The 21,706-nt window shown below is 39.0% G+C and overlaps 1 protein-coding gene across 1 annotated transcript in view; it reads left to right on the forward strand.

Moving 5' to 3' along the window:
* LOC309662352 (protein transport protein Sec16B-like) overlaps positions 1-21,706 on the forward strand; it is a 110,919-nt gene that overhangs the window by 16,475 nt on the left and 72,738 nt on the right.

The raw sequence follows: 21,706 nt of genomic DNA on the forward strand, positions 1-21,706 counted from the left end.
TCCAAAGTACAGTTGTGTGCATTCATATGCAGTATAGTTGTAAATGTGATTCTGTTAGGCATTCACTGTGAAGGGTTTTTTTTCTTTTGGCTGCACCTTGTGGCTTATGGGACCTTAGTTTCCCGACCAAGGATCGAACCCGGACCCTGGCAGTGAAAGTAGTGAGTCCTAACCACTGGACCCTCAGGGAATTGCTGAAGGGTTTTTTTTTTTTTTTTTTTTTTTGGCTTAATTTGTTTTAATGTTCAAAAAACGGTTTTGGTAACTCTAGTCAGCCATTGATGGAGGTGGTGTTTCGTTCATATGCAGATTAGTGGAGCCCAAGCTGCCAGGCTTCATTGCTCGCCAGCCTTCCATTTTTATGTTTTTCCTATGATGAGGTACATTCTTCTCAAACATGTTTTACTTTCCTCCTCATCTTTTTGGTGTGTCAGTCAAGAAGGTAATGTTCAGTGGTAAAAAGAGAAACTGACTGGCCATCAGAAAACTGTTGGATTCTGTTTTAGCTCTGTCCCCATCTGGTTACAACTTTGTGGAAGTCCTCTCACCTTTCTGACCTTCACTTTCCACATCTCTAAAGTTGAGGGGCAGGAATTCCCTGGCGGTCCTGTCGTTAGGACGTGGCGCTTTCACTGCCGGGGCCGGGTTCAATCCCTGGTCACCGTATTAATATCCCATAAGACGTGTGGCATGGCCAAAAAAAAAAAAAAAGTTGAGGGGTAGGATGGTATCAGTAGCTTTCAGATTATGCTTCCGAGCCACATTCGGGATGGGGGGTTGCAGGTGTAGACTTGAGCTGCTTGGGCTCTGGGACTCCATTTCTGCTGCTGGGGCCTGAGTAGCTGCACATTTTTATTTTTTTATTCATGCTTTTCTTAAGAAAAGGTTTTGTGGCTTAAAAACTTTAAAACCACCTGTTTAGAGAATATCTGGATCCCTTTGCATCTTGTGGCTTTTATTATGTGACTCGTAAACTGAGGTTTGCTTTACCTGAAGCTCACATACACCTGTTGATGTAGGATAAGCACAGTTAGGCAGTACCGGAGTGGAACCGCGTGCTAGTCTGTGCTGTTTCTACTCTGCTTTGGCGTGTTCTAGGTGCTGATCTGGTAAGAGAGAAAGCCAGAGGTAGATTACGATTTTAATCATCCACACTGATGTTCTCTCTTCTCTTAAACACAAATTACTAACCTGCTGTCAGCTTCCATTTGCCCTCCTTTTCAATGAGGAGGGCACATAGGATTTTTCTAGTTCTTCCCACTCTGCTGACATTCCCGTTATCAACTGTTCCCCGAGGCCACGCTCCCTAACATATTTCAAGCATCTCATTTACACACCATCCATTTACTATTTCTTCCCTTTCTGCTTCTTTCAATATGCAAACCATTTAGAATAATAGTAATAATGGCAGCTCACAGATGTTAGGTGCTTATTATGGGTCAAGAACTGTGCTAAGCACTTTACAGGCATCTTCTCACCTAATCTTCGCAACAACCCTTTGAGGTATGAACCATTTTTATCACATGTTGCCGATGAAGAAATCAAGACTTGTAGATCTAAGAACCCTGCCCTAATGTATGTAGTAATGACAGACCCGGAATCCAGTCCAGGTGTGTCTCTGACTCCAGAATTGGAGCTCCTTATGGCTATGTCAAACTCTCTTCAAACAAGCCAGGAAATTGCTTCTTAGAAACCTTATTCTAGAGTATGAAGTTTATCCATCTATCATGGAATCATCTATGTGAATGAACTATCTCACTGTTAAAATGACCAGGAATCTTGAATTTTCCTAAGCAGTACCAGAATTTATATATTTTGTTCTTTTAAAATGAAGATGATTAAATGAAATTATAATTAATTTCACTGAACTTTAAAGCCTGGGTAATATTTTTTTCATGTAAATCCATTAACATATTGGAAACAATTATTTATCAGAACCTGCTTGGGCTTGGAAAATGACCACTGTACTTACATCTATATAGTACCAGAGACACCAATGCTTCCTAGCTTATATTTTCTCCTGAATATGTGGACTTACAGATTTGACCTTGATAGTTGATGTTAATACTGTTACCAACCAGAGTTCTTGGACTCCTTAATCAATAGAAATTGATGATGCCAGACAAGAAATTGAGGCAGCACGAGGGAGCAAAAACAAGTAACAGTTTCCCTTGATCGCTCCCTGAGGCGGGGCGAGCTGGTGCCGTAAATGGGGTGAGGGTAGGGGCAGATCCATGGGTCAGGCCAGAGGCGTGGCTTAGGTGGTCTGCCCACCCCCTTGGTGGTGCTGTGTGCAGGGACCATGCACAGTACCTGGCTTTTGCCCCTGACACCTCAGAAGTGGCAGTCGGAATTTTGGTCTGTTTGTATCTTGTTGTTCATAATTGGCCCCAACTGTGCATGCGTGCAGTTATTTTTAGTCCCTTATTAGTTTCCTTGTAGTCTGTTGCTCGAGGAGACATTTGTCCAGGTGCAAGCACTGCAGCAAAGGGTCCCAGGTCCCAGCCTGTCTCAATATGACCACATACTTTGTACCGTAGCCTTTTTAGTAGGCATAGGGTGTGAACTTCTATAACCCTCTCTGCTTCTCCTTCATCTACTTGTAACTACTTGTGCGATGCCTGTCATTCCCATAGACCATAAAGTCCACGGAGGCAGGGGCCATGTGCTGTGGCACCTCCGTATCTCCAGATTCTGCCAGGTACTCACATATCTGTTGAATGAATGATTGAGAGTATGGGGCTCTAGGATCAGACCCCAGAATTCACACCACGGCGCTGCCACTTAACTGGCTGTGGGCAGATGACTTACATCTTTGTGACTTAGTTCCCTCATCTGTAAGGAGGACAGTAATATACCCAACCTCCTGGGGTTGAGGATTAAATAAGATAATACACATAAAGGCACATAGTAAACATTTTTAAAGCAAAACATGTAGTCATTATAAAATAAAATTGAGCTTTTTCAGGTCCCTGAACTGTAACACTTTTGCATTGACACTTTAGAGGGCAGGTTTAGAGACACAGTCTTTAGATTCTGAATTTTAATTAGAATTTATTGTTTCCTGAAGGGTTATATCTGTGCTGTGACAGGTGGATCATGAATTAGCCCCATGATCTGTTCAGAGGATGGCATTATTTGGATGTGCCAAGTCTGCTTTCTGTAGGGAGCTGTGCACACACATCTCCACCTGATACAGTACTTAAACCTCACAGATCTGAACTTGTTTATTATGTGAAGGTTCGGTGAGATCACCACATGAACAGATTTAATAGGTAGAAATTGTTTGTTTGAGGTTTCTTAAGTGTATCTGTGGAATACTCTACAAAATTACTCTATTAGTTTAGATGGAGTGTTAATTTTAGCCCATTGCTCTAGACCCAGTTAATGGGCCTCCCTACGTCAGCCAGCCCCACCTGCCCCAGGCCTTGGCCACTTGTCACACTCCTCCCATCCCTGCAGCAGGACAGCTCAGGCCCTGTCCCTAGGGTCCATCTCCTGACACTGTTGATTGTCTCATGCTTTCCCCAAGGATAGGGCTGATCTTAGGCAAGGCTGCTGTTTTGCTCATCAGGGCGAGAGCTGCTGAAGCTCTGGCTTCCCCAGAAACCATATGCGGGGGTCTGGGTAACACAAACCAGAAACGTGGGGGAGCTCCCCCATGGACAAGCTTGGACAAATGAGAGACAGGAGATAAATTGCTTGCCTTTCCTCTTCCCGATGGCTGCTTTGATGTACCTTGGGTCCCATATGGCCTCTCTGGAGAGGCCCCGTGTGAATGACAACCAGCTGCATGTCCCTCTGAAGCTGTGACCAGTTCAGGATCGATAACACTCACCTTGCGGTTCCTCTTCCTTCTTCTGTGATTCACTCCGCTTTCCCCTCACCCCTGCCTCCCTGGCATTGCAGTGTAGTACTAGGGGATATGTTTTGATCAGGCTCTGTTTTCTAAGGAACCCAGGTGGACACTTAATTTTGAAAATTTATTTATTTTTGTGTTTAACAATACATGGCTTGACTTTTTTTTAAAAAGTCAGGTTTATTGAGGCATAATTTACATACAGTAAAATTTGCTCTAAATTTGACAGACATATATAGTCATGTAGCCACCGCCCTGCATTTCCATCCCTCCAAAAAGTTCCCTTGTGCCCCTTTGTCATCAATCCCCTTCTCCTACCCCTACAGCCCCTGGAAACCACTGGTCTGTTTTCTCTCCCTATAGTTTTGTCTTTTGCAGAACGTCATATTAATGGAATCATACAGCACGTAGCCTTTTGAGTCTGGTTTCTTCAACTTTGCAAAATGCTTCTGAAGTTCATCCATGTTTTTGCCTGTAGTTTGTAGTTTGTACAAAGTCAGTAGTTTGTTCTTTTGTTATTGCAGAATAATATCTCATTATATGGATGTACCACAACTTGTTTTTTCCTTCACCAGTTAATAGAGGCTTGATCATTTTCAATTTTTGGTGATTATGAATAAATCTTCTATAAACATTGATGTATAAATTTTGTATAGACATAGGTTTTTATTTACACTGGGATTTCTGGGTCATGTGCTAAGTGTATGTTTAACCTTTTTTTTCTTAATTTACACAGACATTTAATTGGCTGTATTTATCCAGCTGCAGATTCCCCCCACCTGCCCCTACCCAGTCTCCAATTGTGGCTAGATAACATCATTAGATAAGATTGTCAGTTTAAAACTGACCAACATAGAGAACAGATTTGTGGTTTCGAGGGGGAGAAGGGGTGGAGGAGGGATGGATTGGGAGTTTGGGATTAGCAGATGCAAAGTATTATATCAATATATAGAATGGATAAACAACAAGGTCCTGATGTATAGCACAGGGAACTATATTCAATATCCTATAATAAACTATAGCAGAAAAGAATATGAAAAAGAATATGTATATATATGTATCACTGAATCACTTTGCTGTACACCAGAAACTAACACAACATTGTAAATCAACTATACTTTAATAAAATAAATTAAAAAAAAAGAATGTCAGTTTAAAAGAAATCTGTAGAATACTAAAGATAACAGATGTTTATATTCCTCAAAAAGGGGCAAGCTTGACAAATCAGCAGCTTGCTCTCTATTTCTCAGTTACTGAGAAGCAATTCTGTTACAGTCTCTACAGCTCATGATTTTGAAGACAAGGCTACTATTATTGCATTCCTATCAAAGCCCATAGTACATAGGTTTTCTTATTTTTTCTCTTTCTTTTTTCTTTTGGTGTATTCTGGATTAGAAAGTTGTGCTCCAGTATACACTGTTTGAACATTTCAGGATTTTGTTTGTATTGGTCTGCTACTATATGTTTACCTTTTAATAACTACCCAACTGTTTATCAAAGTGGTTGTATTATTTTGCATTTCCACCAACAATGTATGAGTGTTTTAGTTGCTTTGCATCTGCCGGAACTCAGTATTGTCAGTTGTTTTCTTTAATTTTAGCCATCCTAGTAGGTGTGGAGTGGTATTTGATTTGTGGGTTTAATTTGCATTTCTCGAATGAATAATGATCTTGAGTACCTTTTCATATGCTCGTTTGCCATCTGTATCTTTTCTGGTGAAGTGCATTGACTGACTTTTAAAAGAAGATTCAGATTAACTTCTATCAGAGCAGTGATCTGATAAATATAATTCAGCTATGACAGCATATCACTAACTAAACATTTCTACCTTTTAGAAACAATCCCACTCAGTCCCCGATATACTCATTCATTCATGAGTTTATTTTATTCATCAAACATTCACTGGGTATATTCTGTATGCCAGTCAATAAAAAGTAAGACTTAAGGAATTTATTTTTTAGTAGGGACAGTCTCAGGACAGTGCTGTGATAGGAGGAAGAGCTGGTTTCTCATGGTAAGCATGAATCAGCATAATATACGTAGGGAACTGTTTGCTGAGCTAATTAAACATTCCAACAGCAGAACCTAAAACAAAAACAATATCCTCACCCTGCCCCCAAGTTCCAGGTTGCATATCTCCAGAGACAGATTTAATCATGGCTTCATCCACTGTAGGGCAGAGAACCAGGGTTCTGGGAACAGCCTGTGTATCTATCTAGGTATCAGTATGGAGTAGCCTCCCTCTCTGTGTCACAGCTTGTATCATACAGAAGGGGGAGAATGTCCCCAGGCATCTGAATTATCTATCAGAAAACTCTGGTCTAAAGCCATGTATTTCACTTCCTAGTCTCTGACTCAGAGCCTTATCACTCTTATTATACATTTAGTCTTTAACACCACCGGTTGTCTGTTTTCCCAGCCCAGATAGAAACCACAAGGTAGAAAGGGACAGAGCTGGGTTATTTTTAACAACAGCTATCAAAACAGAAGTGGCAACTGGACATCGAGAGAATTAACAGAACATCTGAAAAACAGAAGACAGAATAATGGATGTTCAAGATTAGGAGATTCCCAAGTCATGGAACAAAAAGGTTATGCTTCCTCCCGCTCCCCAAGCCCCCAACATTATCTTTTAAAGAAGTTAGGTAAATATGTGCTACATTTTTATAAAGATTTATGTGAAGAATGATTAAAAATAAGCCTCAGCATTTGAAGGTACAACTTTCTTTTTATGTTAACATTTATTTGCAGCAGATTCCTCATTGCTCTAGGATGCCAGGTGAAAAGAAATATCGCTCTCCAATTGCACTTGTTTTCCCAAGTATTTTCTGTTGTTGGGCTATGACAGATCTCTGGGAACAAGCAACTTCTACCTGACAGGGAGAGTGATGCAGCTGTGAGTCACCTGGAGATGTACCTTTGAGTTATTGACAGGGTGAAGGTGAGTGTTTCAAACATCTGTCTTAGACCTCTTCCACCTCCTCTGAGTGCATCTAAATTTGCATAGATTGGAAAGGTCTCTGTAAGGCATGAAGCCCTGAAAGACAGATGTTTTTGAAACCAGGGATTTCATGCTGCAGAGAGATTGCCACGATTGACTTGCTTCTCTGCTTATTTTTATGTATTTATTTTTCTTATGCTTTTGGGGGCAGTTTCAAGTGGAAAGGGTTGGTTACTCAGAATCCTCTTTCGAAGCACATTTTCATTGTTGGACCACACAAGGTCCATCTTTGGCTTTTATGTTGGTATATTTATGGCTGTCTCTATTTACTTATTCCCTTCATCCTCCTTTCCTCCCCTCAGCGTCAGTCTCTATAATGTGTTTCACACATATCTTTGGATTTATATTTCCTTGTAAAACACACAGAATCATTTTGTGTGCTAATTTACTTTCAAGTGATGTAAATGTGCTGTAGGTCTTACTCTGTTTTCTATTTTTTCACACAGTGCTGTCTTTTTAAGATCCACCTGCATTGCTGGTCCTGTATCCAGTTCATTACGTTCCACTGCTGCATAGTAGTCCACGGTGTGCATCTACCATTGTTTACAGATCCATTCCCTAAAGATAAACTTCAAAGTTGACTTGATTGCCTGCCACCATAATCGGTACCATCTATAACGAACAGTCTCATTGGTGACCGTCAGGACTTGTGCAAGTGTTGCTTAGGGAGTATTTTCCCAGGAGCAGGGTTGTTGGGTCACAGGATATATGCATATTTCATTTGACTGCCAACTGCTCTCCAGAATCACTTGCCCCGTTTATGACCTTACCAGCAGTGCGTGAGAATTCTTTTTTTTTTTTTAAAGTATTTGTTTATTTATTTATTTATGGCTGTGTTGGGTCTTCGTTTCCGTGCGAGGGCTTTCTCTAGTTGCGGCAAGCGGGGGCCACTCTTCATCGCGGTGTGCGGGCCTCTCACTATCGCGGCCTCTCTTGTTGCGGAGCACAGGCTCCAGACGCTCAGGCTCAGTAATTGTGGCTCACGGGCCCAGCTGCTCCGCGGCACGTGGGATCTTCCCAGACTAGGGCTCGGACCCGTGTCCCCTGCATTGGCAGGCAGATTCTCAACCGCTGCGCCACCAGGGAAGCCCAGAGAATTCTTATTTATTCACCACCCTGTCAATATATAGCATTGTCCAACTTTCTTATTGCTTATTCAAATTGATAAGCATAAAGTGGTATTTTATTGTTTTAATTTGAATTTCCCTGGTTTCTACTTAATTTAAGCATCTCTTTATATATTTGCTAGCCATTCAGGTTTCCAATTCTTTGAATTGTAATTTAAGCCCTTTGTGCACTTTTCTTTGGGGCTTTCTGTCTCTTTCTCACTAATTTGCAAAAGTTCCTGTATAACCTGCGGTTTTCAAACTTTACTGCGTACATGAATCATGTTAAGATGCAGATTATGATTCAGTAAGGGTAGGATGAGGCTCAAGACTGCGTTTCTCATAAGCTCCCAGATGATGCAGAAGCCTATGGTCCTGGACCACCCTGTGATTAACAAGGTTCTAGATGTTAGCTTGAGGCTTTTGCAAAAGTCTGTCCTTCCAGAGTTGTCATGTGTCTGTCACCTTTGTTTAGATTTAATGTAATCAAACACATCAATATTTTGCCTTATGGTTAGTGCTATTTGGGACCTGTTTAATAAGTTCTTTGTCATCCCTGGGTCACAGTGATTTTATTTTCCATTTTTCTTTTTTAATTTTGTACTTTTATTTCACACTTACGGATTTAAATCCATCTGAAGTCACCTTTGTACTGGGTATAAATTAGGTAACCAATTTTAATTTTTCTCCTCATACTGAGCTTGTTTTCTCAGATCCAATAAGTTCATTGTTTCTCCATTTGATTTGTCTTTTTTTTAAATTTATTTTTTATTGAAGTATAGTTGAATTACAATGTTGTGTTAATTACTGCTGTACAGCAGAGTGACTCAGTTATACATTCATATACATTCTTTTTCATATTCTTTTCCATTATGGTTTATCACAGGATACTGACTATAGTTCCCTGTGCTATATAGTAGGACCTTGTTGTTGGTACTACCTTTGTCTTATTTCAAGTTTCCAGATATACATGTATGTGTCTGCTTTCTGCTTTCTATTCTATTCCCTTGGTTCACATATCTGTTCCTATAATAGTATCACACTGTTTTATGTTTATAGCTTTGAAGCATGTTTTAATATCTGGAAGAGTAACTCTTCCACCTGTGTTCTTCTTTTTCAAATGTGACTTAGCTATTTGTGAATCTTTATCCTTTTAGATAAATTTTGGAATAAATTTCTTTAGTTCCTCAAAAAATCTGCCTGAAATTTTGAATGGAATTGTGTTGACTTTAGAGATTAATTTGGAGGAGTATTGACATTTTTACAATTTTAAGTTGTCTCACTTGTGAACAGGGATATATTGCTATTTATTCAGATCTTTCATGTTTTTAAATAGAATTTAAAGTTGTTCTCCTTAAAGTTGTGTGGATTGTTCTGAATTATGTTAATTACAAGTACCTTACTGTTATTGTTGCCCTTGAGAACAATATTTTATTTCTGTTATATTTCCCAGTTGATTATTTCTGATATAGAGAAATATCAGTAATTTTTGTAAGCTGTTCTTGTATCTTGTAAGTTTCCTCCATGTCTTTTCATGGCTTGATAGTTCATTTCTTTTTATCACTGAATAATATTCCATTGTATGGATATACTACAGCTTGTTTACCCATTCACCTACAGAAGGACATCTTGTTTGCTCCCAAGTTTTGGCAAATACGAACAAAGGTGCTATAAACATTCTTGTGTAGGTTTTTGGGTAGATGTAAGTTTTCAGCTCATTTGGGTAAATACTTAAGAATGCGATTGCTGGATCATATAAGATTATGTTTAGTTTTATAAGAAACTGCTAAACTGTCTTCCAAAGTAGTTGTATCATTTTGCATTCCCACCAATAAAGAATGAGAGTTGCCATTGCTCCACATCCTCATCAGCATTTGGTGGTGTTAGTTTTTGGATTTTAGACATTCCAATAGGTGTGTAGTAGTAGTATCTCACTGTTGTTTTAGTTTACAATTCTCTAATGACATATGATGAGCATCTTTTCATATGCTTATTTACTATCTGTATATCTTCTTTAGTAAAGTGTCTGCTTAGAGCTTTTGCACATTCTTAAATGGGGTTGTTTGTTTTCTTATTGTTGAGTTTTAAGAATTCTTTGTGTATTTTAGGTACAAGTTCTTTATCAGATACGCATTTTGCAAATATTTTTGTCCCAGGCTGTGGTTTATATTTTTATTCTTTTAAGTGTCTTTTGCTGAGCAGAAGTTTTTAATTTTAATATGTTCAATTTACCAATTTTTTTCATGGATTGTGCTTTGGTGTTATATCTAAAAAACTCATTCCTAAACCTAAGGTGCCTTAGTTTTTATCTTGTCTTCTTCTGGAAGTTTCTTAGTTTTGCCTTTTACATTCATGTGTAAGATCCATTTTGAGTTAATTTGGTGAAAGATATAAGGACAGTGCTTCATTCATTTTTTTGCATTGGATATTCAGTTGTTCCAGCACCATTTCTTTTTTTTTTTAAATAAATACATAAAGGCACACATTTATCTATTTATTTTTAAAATTTTGTTTATTTTTGGCTCCGTTGGGTCTTCGTTGCTGCACACGGGCTTTCTCTAGTTGTGGTGAGTGTGGGCTATTCTTCGTTGTGGCACATGTGCTTCTCATTGTGGTGACTTCTCTTGTTGCAGAGCACAGGCTCTAAGTGTGCAGTCTCAGTAGTTGTGGCGCACGGGCTTAGTTGATCTGTGGCATGTGGGATTTTCCCGGACCAGGGATCGAACCCGTGTCCCCTGCAATGACAGTCAGACTCAACCACTGCACCACCAGGGAAGTCTCCAAACTTACTTCTTAATGTGAGCTATTTTTGTATTTGAATGAAAGTTAGTTTTCAAAAATATCAAGATACCAACTTTGAAGCTAATTTTAGAATTTCCTGACACCTTTTGGGATAATAGAAGACATGCTGGAGAGACCCCAGAAGAGAAGGAAGACAAATCAGGATTGAGAAAAGTACACAAGCCCCACTGGGAGCTACCTTTCCCACCGTTCAGAGCTGATCAGTAGATGTCACTAGTAATAAAGATCGATTGTCCCCAGCTCACTAATGTCAAAATGACTTAGATTGAAAGAGGCAGTCATTAAAAGAGAGTGAGTTTCTTCAGGTTTAACAAGTATTGGTTAGAACCCCTCATGACCTGCTCTCTGCTTGCCTGTGCTCCTGCTTCATTAGAATTATTTTATTTGAAAGCATTTGACTCACATTTTAGTCATCATTTGGTTGTTCTACCATCTAAGCCATTAGTTAGTCTGAAAAAAGAATCAATGCAGCTCCAAGTGACAGCATTTATTCTATATTCACAGACTTTTCCCAGCTGTCTCTTGTAGGCTGGCTGCTGGAGAAATCACTCTCACACAGCTACCTCTTCTTTTCCTCTAACTGTGGGTCTATCCACCTGCACACACTTCTCTCGACAACTGAAGTGAGGTTTTGTGCTGTTAGCTGTGGAATAATCCTGTCTGCACATCACCCGTGTATTTGTCCCTGCTCCTTCCTCTGCAGTCTGTGTGACTGTAGAACGCTATCTTTTCTATTGGAACTATGGTAAAGACAACGAAAGATTTGTTCTTCGGCAAGTAAAGGAAAATAAAAGTATCGACACATAATCACTTTTATTTAACAACCAAAAAAAAGCTCAGTAAACTAAGAAAAATTCACAGTATTATTTGTTTCTCTTATTTTCCTTCCAAGATTGTATAACTAAATAAAGAGCAGTGGTTTTTTCAAAATGTTTATTGTTTATATGGGTCATGTGAGGGAAGGAAATGGTTGTATGTGATGTACATCCTCATTATGGAATACTAAGCAGTTATTAAAAAGAATGAGACAAACATGATGGCATGTCTCCTTGTTCTCTTCCGTGCTGCCTCTTTTTTTTAAATAGATCTTTATTGGAATATAATTGCTTCACAATACTGCGTTAGTTTCAGTTGTACACCAAAGTGAATCAGCCTTATGCATACACATGTCCCCATATCCCCTGCCTCTTGAGCCTCCCTCCCACCCTCCCTATCCCACCCCTCTAGGTCATCGCAAAGCACTGAGCCGATCTCCCTGTGCTATGCTGCTGCTTCCCACCAGCCAACTATTTCACGTTCGGTAGTGTATATATGTCAGTGCTACTCTCCAGACACCGTGCTGCCTCTTCATCACAGCTAGATTGGAGATCTGAGCTGGAAATATGCTGATTTCTGGAACTTTATCATTGTTGAGGAATCATACACAAAGTGGTTATTTTATTTTTGCTGTACATAGAAATGGCCAGTTTCCTGAACTTTGGTGAGTTCTATCATTATCTTTAAAAATGGTATTGTTAAAATAATTACAATACCACAGGGTCATTGAAAAAGTCAAACCAGCAAGGAGTTTTTGAGTAGAAGTTTCTATTCTATTTTTCTCTATCCTGTCTCAGTCCCTTTCTCCAGGGCAACCACTGTAAGCAGTTTGGTGTTAGTCTTGCAGACCTTTTTATTTTATTTGTATTTGTTTATTTTTTATTGATGTTTAGTTGACTTATAATAATATGTTAGTTTCAGGTGTATTGCAGGCCATTTAAAACATATATACACATATGCATAAACACATACACATGTATACATACACACAGAGAGTTTTTTAAATAAAGACATATATAGGTTTAAAAAATAACTGATAATAGTATTCATACTGTTCTGTAATGTACTATTTTTAATTAATAATATGTCATGGACATCATTCCGTATTAGAACATATAGACTTATTCTTTTTAACAGCTGCCTAGTATTCCGTAATGAGGATGTATAATCCATACAACCGTTTCCTCATTAGTGAGTTTATTCATCTATCTAACAAACATTTATTGATGTGCTTCTGTGTTCCAAGCTCAGCACAGCATGGGGAATACGATGGTGAGCAAAAGTTTACAAAGCTGGTGGGGGAGACTGACATTAATTAAAACCATGACCAAGCAGTGCTGTGAAAAGCATAATGGAAGAATTTAACTCAGGGAGGTCAAGATAGGATTTCCTGAGGAAAGACCCTTGAACCTCTATATGAAGTTGGAGCCTTGTAGGAATCTAATTCTAGGAATTTAAATAATCAGGGAAGACAAGGAAGAATATGCTAGGACCCTGTGGCAAATGAAAGCATGGTGAGTAAAAGGGCCTGAACGAAGGCTAGTGGGGCTGGAGCTTAAGAAATGAAGGCGAGTGTTGTGAGATGAGGCTGGAGGTGGGACCACGTTAGACAGGGCTGGTGGGCCAGTTCTGGGTGTTTTGCCTTTACCCTATGAGCAATGGGATGCCATTGAAGTGTTCTAAGCAGGGGTGGGGTAAGGATGGCACGACCAGAATGGCATAGTTTATAGTGAGGAGGAAGGACTGGAGAGGGAGACCAGTTAGGAGTCCGTGAAAGTCCAAATGAGAGATGACAGTCTTGGGCTCAGGTGGTGATTATGGGAAAGGAGAGAAATGGACAGCACGAGAGCAGTGTGGGAGGTAAAAGTGAAAGGACTTGGTGTTAGATGGCTATAGCAGTGGGGGTAAGGGAGGGAGAGAGAAACGTCAAGACTCGTAGGTTCCTGGATAGGTATTTGAGAGGAGGAACATCAAAAGAGAACATATTGAGACATCCAAGAGATGTCAAGTATGCAGTTTTATACCTTTCTGGTGCCAGAGTGGAGGTGTGGCCTAGAGATATAGATTTGGGAGTCATTTGCGTGGAGGTGAAAATGATGGCTGTGTTGTGGCTGAGATTGCCCCTGGAGAGCATGTAGAGAGAATAGTGAAGAGGGTTTAGATTAACCTTAAACATCTTTCCTTTCAATAGAACTATAGAATATTTTGACTGTGCTGTGGCCACTGAAATAGACTTAGAGAGAGGTAGTTTGGTGCTTCAATGTAAATCACAAACAAGTGTTTATAAGGAAGGCTATATTGCACAGTGGATAAAACACCATTCTCTTGATGGAAGCCCAGTGACTGGGGCTCTAATTCCAGCTGTTTGACTGTGGGTTAGACTCATCTTTTTACTTTTCTCATGTGAAAAATGAGGATAATAATACATTTTTTCTACTGTGCATGGTTCTTGTGAGGGTCAAGTGAGATAATTATGTGAAAGTGCTTTGCAAATTGTCATTTTCATAATAGATTACAAGGTTGCCTAGTAGCGGTGTGTCCAAATTCATTTCAGACTTGAAGCAAAAATGTATATTTTTTCATTCAGCCTATGCTGGGCTGACTTGGAGCAAAAGAATTGCTTGATTTTTAAAAGTGTCTCTCAAATATTTCTACATTTGATTTTAGCTGAAGCCATTTGTGCTCTTTTATGAAGAATAATGGACAAAGTGATGAGGGCCCGATGATCTGATACACCTCAAAGACATACAGAGCCAACCAAGGTCTAGAGAAGGACACCTAAATTGAGCCAGAGGGTCAAGAGAGTCCTTTATGGGGGATGATAAAAGAATTAGGGCTTTTCATTCTGGAAAGACCCAGGCTGAGAGGGGAATATAATTGGAATTTATAAAATAATGAAAATCATAGGATAAAAATAAGAACTTATGAAATCCCAGAGCACAAGAACTAGGGACAACTTTATCATTTTAAAGAAATAGTTTTAGGGCAAAGTAAAAATAGCACTTCTTTCCACAGAAATAGTGAGTATATGGAACTTACTACTCTAAAATTTGGTTAGGACCAAGCCAACTATTATAAGAGAAAGGCATATTGTTGGAGGGTAGAATCATAGGAGAGTACAAAATGAAATTAAAACTATTTTGGCAAATCTCCCTAATCTTGGAGGATGACATCATAGGGACTGCCCATTAAGCTTTCCTATCCCTATCTGGCACCTTTATCCAAATCAGGGTTCCTGAGCGGATATGCCAGAGAGGACAGAGGACAGACTTGAGCTCAGAGGGCCTGGCTGCAAGTTCTACCTCTCTGACCTTAGGGACCCACTTCTTTTTTATGTACCTCAGTTTCCTCAACTGTAAAAAAAAGAAAAGAAAAAAAAAGTCATATCAGCATTAAAACCCACCTAACTATTGTGAGAGATTCAAATGAAGGCCTGTTCTGGAAGTGCTTTATAATTGATAAGCAGATATTATCTATATGAACTTAAGAATTTCCACATTTACTGTAACATCTCCAGTTCTATGTCCTCCAGGTGGGTTGACCTTCATCTTGCCCTTCCTGATCCTGGCTGGCCTCCTTGGGAGCAGTATTTCCCAACTCAGAGTGAAGGAAAGGACTGAGGGCAGGGAACAATCCCTCATCCTCTCGGGAGGTGGAGAGAGTTCAGATACCTCTTCTCTCATGCCCTTTTCCTCCCTAGGAAGATGGAGAAATAAAAGCTAAGTAGAAATTTGCAGCATCTCTCTTCTCCTTCATATGTTTTGGGTGGTAAGATGTCACCTAAAAAACTAGTGTGCTGGTCTCTGGGTAACTGTGAGGGTTCTTGTGGATCTTGGGAAAACTAAAAAAGGCCAATATAGGGCCGGATGAGAAAAACCATGGGGAATGGTTTCCTATGGTTTCTCATAGGTTTAGGATTTAAGGGAGAGAAAAAAATAGGACTGAAATTTCCTTTCAAGATGGCCATTGCAGTTCACTGTGGCAGGAAAGCTGAGGGAGATCTGGAGGGAGAGAGTGTGTCTTGCCTGGAGGGGCCTCTGAATTGTGTGTGTGAACCTTGGGAATCTGACTTAGGCAAAGCAGCTAAGGCAACAGCCGGAAGACACAACCGATAACCAATACCTTATTTGCTCCACAGCAAACATGGACTGCTTCACTGGCCTTCCAAGCACTCCACCATCCACCCTCCCCTGACATCATTTCCCATGGGGTATTGTGGAAAGGGAATGGCCCATGAGCTAGGCAGCCCTGGATTTGAATTTTGACTTCACCACTAATTAGCTCAGTGGGCTCAGTCTCCAATCCATAAAATGGTGATAATAGAAACCCCCCTTATCTTTGAGTTGCAGTGAGGAGCAAGTGAGATTTGTGAAGCACTTACCATAGTGCCTGGCACATTATAGGCCCTAAATAAATGTCAACTTTTGTCACGACCCACCAGTACCCTGGACTCTAAGGAAACTGATCTCTGGACTACAGCTCTGTGAAAGCAGGGACCAGGATGTGCTTTGCTAACCATTGTGTCTGTGTCACACACACAGTGCCTGAAGAAACAAATCTCTTCACCCCAAGAACCTGTCACTCCCTTTCAGTGCGAATTGTGTCCATTCTGAGCTTGGCTGAAGTCTCGTTTGTTCAGTGAAACCAGCTTGTATTGATCTTGCCCTTCTAGGAACTCTCCTGGCACACAATTCAGCCCTCAGGTTGCCAGGGATTTGCACAGTTGTCTTGTTGCATTGTATATGGTAGTCTTATCCTTCAGTGATGTTCAACATTTAGGGAACATTTTCTTTTTTTTTGAAATTTATTTTATTTATTTATTTTTTATACAGCAGGTTCTTATTAGTTATCTATTTTATACATATTAGTGTATACATGTCAATCCCAATCTCCCAATTTATCCCACCCTCCCCTTTCCCCCCTTGGTGTCCATATGTTTGTTCTCTACATCTGTGTCTCTATTTCTGCCTTGGTTCATCGGTACCATTTTTCTAGATTCCACATATATGCGTTAATATACGATATTCGTTTTTCTCTTTCTGACTTATTTCACTCTGTATGACAGTCTCTAGGTCCATCCACATCTCTACAAATGACCCTATTTAATTCCTTTTTATGGCTGAGAAATATTCCATTGTATATATGTACCACAACTTCTTTATCCATTCATCTGTCGATGGGCATTTAGGTTGCTTCCATGACCTGGCTATTGTAAATAGTGCTGCAATGAACATTGGGGTGCATGTGTCTTTTTGAATTATGGTTTTCTCTGGGTATATGCCCAGTAGTGGGATTGCTGGGTCATATGCTAATTCTATTTTTAGTTTTTTAAAGAACCTCCATACTGTTCTCCATAGTGGCTGTATCCATTTACATTCCCACCAACAGTGCAAGAGGGTTCCCTTTTCTCCACACCCTCTCCAGCATTTGTTGTTTGTAGATTTTCTGATGATGCCCATTCTAACTGGTGTGAGGTGATACCTCATTGTAGTTTTGATTTGCATTTCTCTAATAATTAGTGATGTTGAGCAGCTTTTCATGTGCCTCTTGGCCATCTGTATGTCTTCTTTGGAGAAATGTCTATTTAAGTCTTCTGCCCATTTTTTGATTGGGTTGTTTGTTTTTTTTAATATTGAGCTGCATGAGCTGTTTACATATTTTGGAGATTACCCCTTGGTCCATTGATTCATGTGCAAATATTTTCTCCCATTCTGAGGGTTGTCCTTTTGTCTTGTTTATAGTTTCCTTTGCTGTGCAAAAGCTTTGAAGTTTCATTAGGTCCCATTTGTTTATTTTTGTTTTTATTTCCATTACTCTAGGAGGTGAGTTAAAAAAGATCTTGCTGTGATTTATGTCAAAGAGTGTTCTTCCTATGTCTTCCTCTAAGAGTTTTATAGTGTCTGGTCTTACATTTAGGTCTTTAATCCATTTTGAGTTTATTTTTGTGTATGGTGTTAGGGAGTGTTCTAATTTCATTCTTTTACATGTAGCTGTCCAGTTTTCCCAGCACCACTTGTTGAAGAGACTGTCTTTTCTCCATTGTATATCCTTGGCTCCTTTGTCATAGATTAGTTGACCATAGATGCGTGGGTTTATCTCTGGGCTGTCTATCCTGTTCCATTGATCTGTATTTCTGTTCTTTTGCCAGTATCATATTGTCTTGATTACTGTAGCTTTGTAGTATAGTCAGAAATCAGGGAGTCTGATTCCTCCAGGTCCGTTTTTTTCCCTCAAGACTGCTTTGGCTATTCGGGGTCTTTTGTGTGTCCATACAAATTTTAAGATTTTTTGTTCTAGTTCTGTAAAAAAATGCCATTGGTAATTTGATAGGGATTGCATTGAATCTGTAGATTGCTTTGGGTAGTGTAGTCATTTTCACAATATTGATTCTTCCAATCCAAGAACATGGTACATCTTTCCATCTGTTTCTGGCATCTTTGATTTCTTTCATCAGTGTCTTATAGTTTTGAGTACAGGTTTTTTACCTCCTTAGGTAGGTTTATTCCTAGGTATTTTATTCTTTTTGTTGCAATAGTGAATGGGATTGTTTCCTTTATTTCTCTTTCTGATCTTTCATTGTTAGTGTGTAGGAATGCAGCAGATTTCTGTGCATTAATTTTGTATCCTGCAACTTTACCAAATTCATTGATTACCTCTAATAGTTTTCTGGTGGCATCTTTAGGATTCTCTATGTATAGTATCATGTCATCTGCAAACAGTGACAGTTTTACTTCTTCTTTTCCAATTTGTATTCGTTTTATTTCTTTTTCTTCTCTGATTGCCGTGGCTAGGGCTTCCAAAACTATGTTGAATAATAGTGGCGAGAGTGCACATCCTTGTCTTGTTCCTGATCTTAGAGCAAATGCTTTCAGTTTCTCACCATTGAGAATGATGTTTTCTGTGGGTTTGATGTATATGGCCTTTATTATGTTGAGGTAGGTTCCCTCTATGCCCACTTTCTGGAGAGTTTTTATCATAAATCGGTGTTGAATTTTGTCAAAAGCTTTTTTTGCATCTATTGAGATGATCATATGGTTTTTATTCTTCAATTTGTTAATATGGTGTATCACATTGATTGATTTGTATATTGAAGAATCCTTGCATCCCTGGGATAAATCCCATTTGATCATGGTGTAGGATACTTTTAATGTGTTGTTGGATTCAGTTGGCTAGTATTTTGTTGAGGATTTTTGCATCTATATTCATCAGTGATATTGGTCTGTAATTTTCTTTTTTTGTAGTATCTGTGTCTGGTTTTGGCATCAGGGTGATGGTGGCCTCGTAAAATGAATTTTAGAGTGTTCTTTCCTCTGCAGTTTTTTGGAAGAGTTTGAGAAAGATGGGTGTTAGCTTTTCTCTAAATGTTTGATAGAATTCACCTGTGAAGCCATCTGGTCCTGGACTTCTGTTTGTTGGAAGATTTTTAATCACAGTTTCAATTTCACTACTTGTGATTGGTCTGTTCATATTTTCTGTTTTTTCCTGGTTCAGTCTTGGAAGGTTGTACCTTTGGTTCAGTCTTGGAAGGTTATACCTTTCTAAGAATTTGTCCATTTCTTCCAGGTTGTCCATTTTATTGGCATAGAGTTGCTTGTAGTAGTCTCTTATGAAGCTTTGTATTTCTGCGGTGTCTGTTGTAACTTCTCCTTTTTCATTTCTAATTTTATTGATTTGAGTCCTGTCCCTCTTTTTCTTGATGAGTCTGGCTAAAGGTTTATCAATTTTGTTTATCTTCTCAAAGAACCAGCTTTTAGTTTTACTGATCTTTGCTACTGTTTTCTTTGTTTCTATTTCATTTATTTCTGCTCTGAACATGTGAGTTCTTTCCTTCTACTCACTTAAGGTTTTTTTTTTTCCTTCTTCCTCTAGTTGCTTTAGGTGTAAGGTTAGATTGTTTATTTGAGATTTTTCTTGTTTCTTGAGGTAGGGCTGTATGGCTATAAACTTCCCTCTTAGAACTGCTTTTGCTGCATCCCATAGGTTTTGGCTCATCTTTTTTTCGTTGTCATTTTTCTCTAGGTATTTTTTGATTTCCTCTTTGATTTCTTCAGTGATCTCTTGGTTATTTAGTAACGTATTGTTTAGCCTCCATGTGTTTGTGTTTTTTACGTTTTTTTGCTGTAATTGATTTCGAATCTCATAGCGTTGTGGTTGGAAAAGATGCTTGATATGATTTCAATTTTCTTAAATTTACTGAGGCTTGATTTGTGACCCAAGATGTGATCTATCCTGGAGAATGTTCCATGTGCACTTGAGAAGAAAGTGTAATCTGCTGTTTTTGGATAGATGTCCTATAAATATCAATTAAATCTATCTGGTCTATTGTGTCATTTAAAGCTTCTGTTTCCTTATTAATTTCTGTCTGGATGATCTGTCCATTGGTGTAAGTGAGGTCTTAAAATCCTCCACTGTTATTGTGTTACTGTCAGTTCCCTCTTTTATAGCTGTTAGCATTTGCCTTATGTATTGAGGTGCTCCTATGTTGGGTGCATATATATTTATAATTATTATATCTTCTTCTTGGATTGATCCCTTGATCATTATGCAGTGTCCTTCCTTGTCTCTTGTAACATTCTTTATTTTAAAATCTATTTTATCTGATATGAGTATTGCTACTCCAGCTTTCTTTTGATTTCCATTTGCATGGAATATCTTTTTTCCATCCCCTCACTTTCAGTCTGTATGTGTCCCTAGGTCTGAAGTGGGTCTTTTGTAGACAGCATATATATGGGTCTTGCTTTTGTATCCATTCAGCAAGCCTGTGTCTTTTGGTTGGAGCGTTTAATCCATTCACCTTTAAGATAATTATCCATATGTATGTTCCTATTACCATATTCTTAAGTGTTTTGGGTTTGTTTTTGTAGATCATTTTCTTCTCTTGTGTTTCCCACTTAGAGAAGTTCCTTTAGCATTTGTTGTAGAGCTGTTTTGGTGGTGTTGAATTCTCTTAACTTTTGCTTGTCTGCAAAACTTTTGATTTCTCGGTCAAATCTGAATGAGATCCTTGCCGGGTAGAGTAATCTTGGTTGTACGTTCTTTCCTTCCATCACTTTAATATATCGTGCCACTCCTTTCTGGCTTGTAGCGTTTCTGCTGAGACGTCAGCTGTTAACCTTATGGGAGTTCCCTTGTATGTTATTTGTCGTTTTTCCCTTGTTGCTTTTAATAATTTTTCTTTTTCTTTAATTTTTGTCAGTTTGATTACTATGTATCTCAGCATGTTTCTCCTTGGGTTTATCCTGCCTGGGACTCTCTGAACTTCCTTGGACTTGAGTGGCTATTTCCTTTCCCATGTTAGGGAAATTTTCGACTATAATCTCTTGAAATGTTTTCTCAGGTCCTTTCTCTCTCTCTTCTCCTTCTAGGATCCCTATAATGCGAATGTTATTGCATTTAATGTTGTCCCAGAGGTCTCTTAGGCTGTCTTCATTTCTTTTCATTATTTTTTCTTTAGTCTGTTCCGTGGCAGTGAATTCCACCAATCTGTCTTCAAGGTCACTGATCTGTTATTCTGCCTCAGTTATTCTGCTATTGATGCCTTCTAGTGTATTTTTCATTTCCGTTATTTTATTGTTCATCTCTGTTTGTTTGTTCTTTAATTCTTCTAGGTGTTTGTTCTTTAATTCTTCTAGGTCTTTGTTAAACATTTTTTGCATCTTCTCGATCTTTGCTCCATTCCTTTACTGAGGTCCTGGATCATCTTCACTATCATTATTCTGAATTCTTTTTCTGGAACGTTGCTTATCTCCACTTCATTTAGTTGTTTTTCCTGGGTTTTATCTTGTTCCTTCATCTGGTACACAGTCCTCTGCCTTTTCATTTTTTCTTTCTGTGAATGTTGTTTTCATTCCACAGGCTGCAGGATTGTAGTTCTTCCTGCTTCTAACATTTAGGGAACATTTGCTATGACTGGGGCCCTGGGTTAGTGACCCAACCAGGGAGTAAATTCCTTAGACTCAGGATCTACCTCTGATACTTTTTCCCCTGCATGGGATCCCAAGGCTGGAAATTGCCCATCTTGTCACAGTCCTGAGGGAAACCGTCTGTTCTTAGGTGCTGCCTTTGACACATGACACAGTGGGATGCTTTGCAGAAACATCTCACTCTTAGGTCCTGGGAGAA

This window comes from Balaenoptera physalus (assembly GCF_965194825.1).
Source record: "Balaenoptera physalus genome assembly, chromosome: 1".
Lineage (NCBI taxonomy): Eukaryota > Metazoa > Chordata > Mammalia > Artiodactyla > Balaenopteridae > Balaenoptera > Balaenoptera physalus.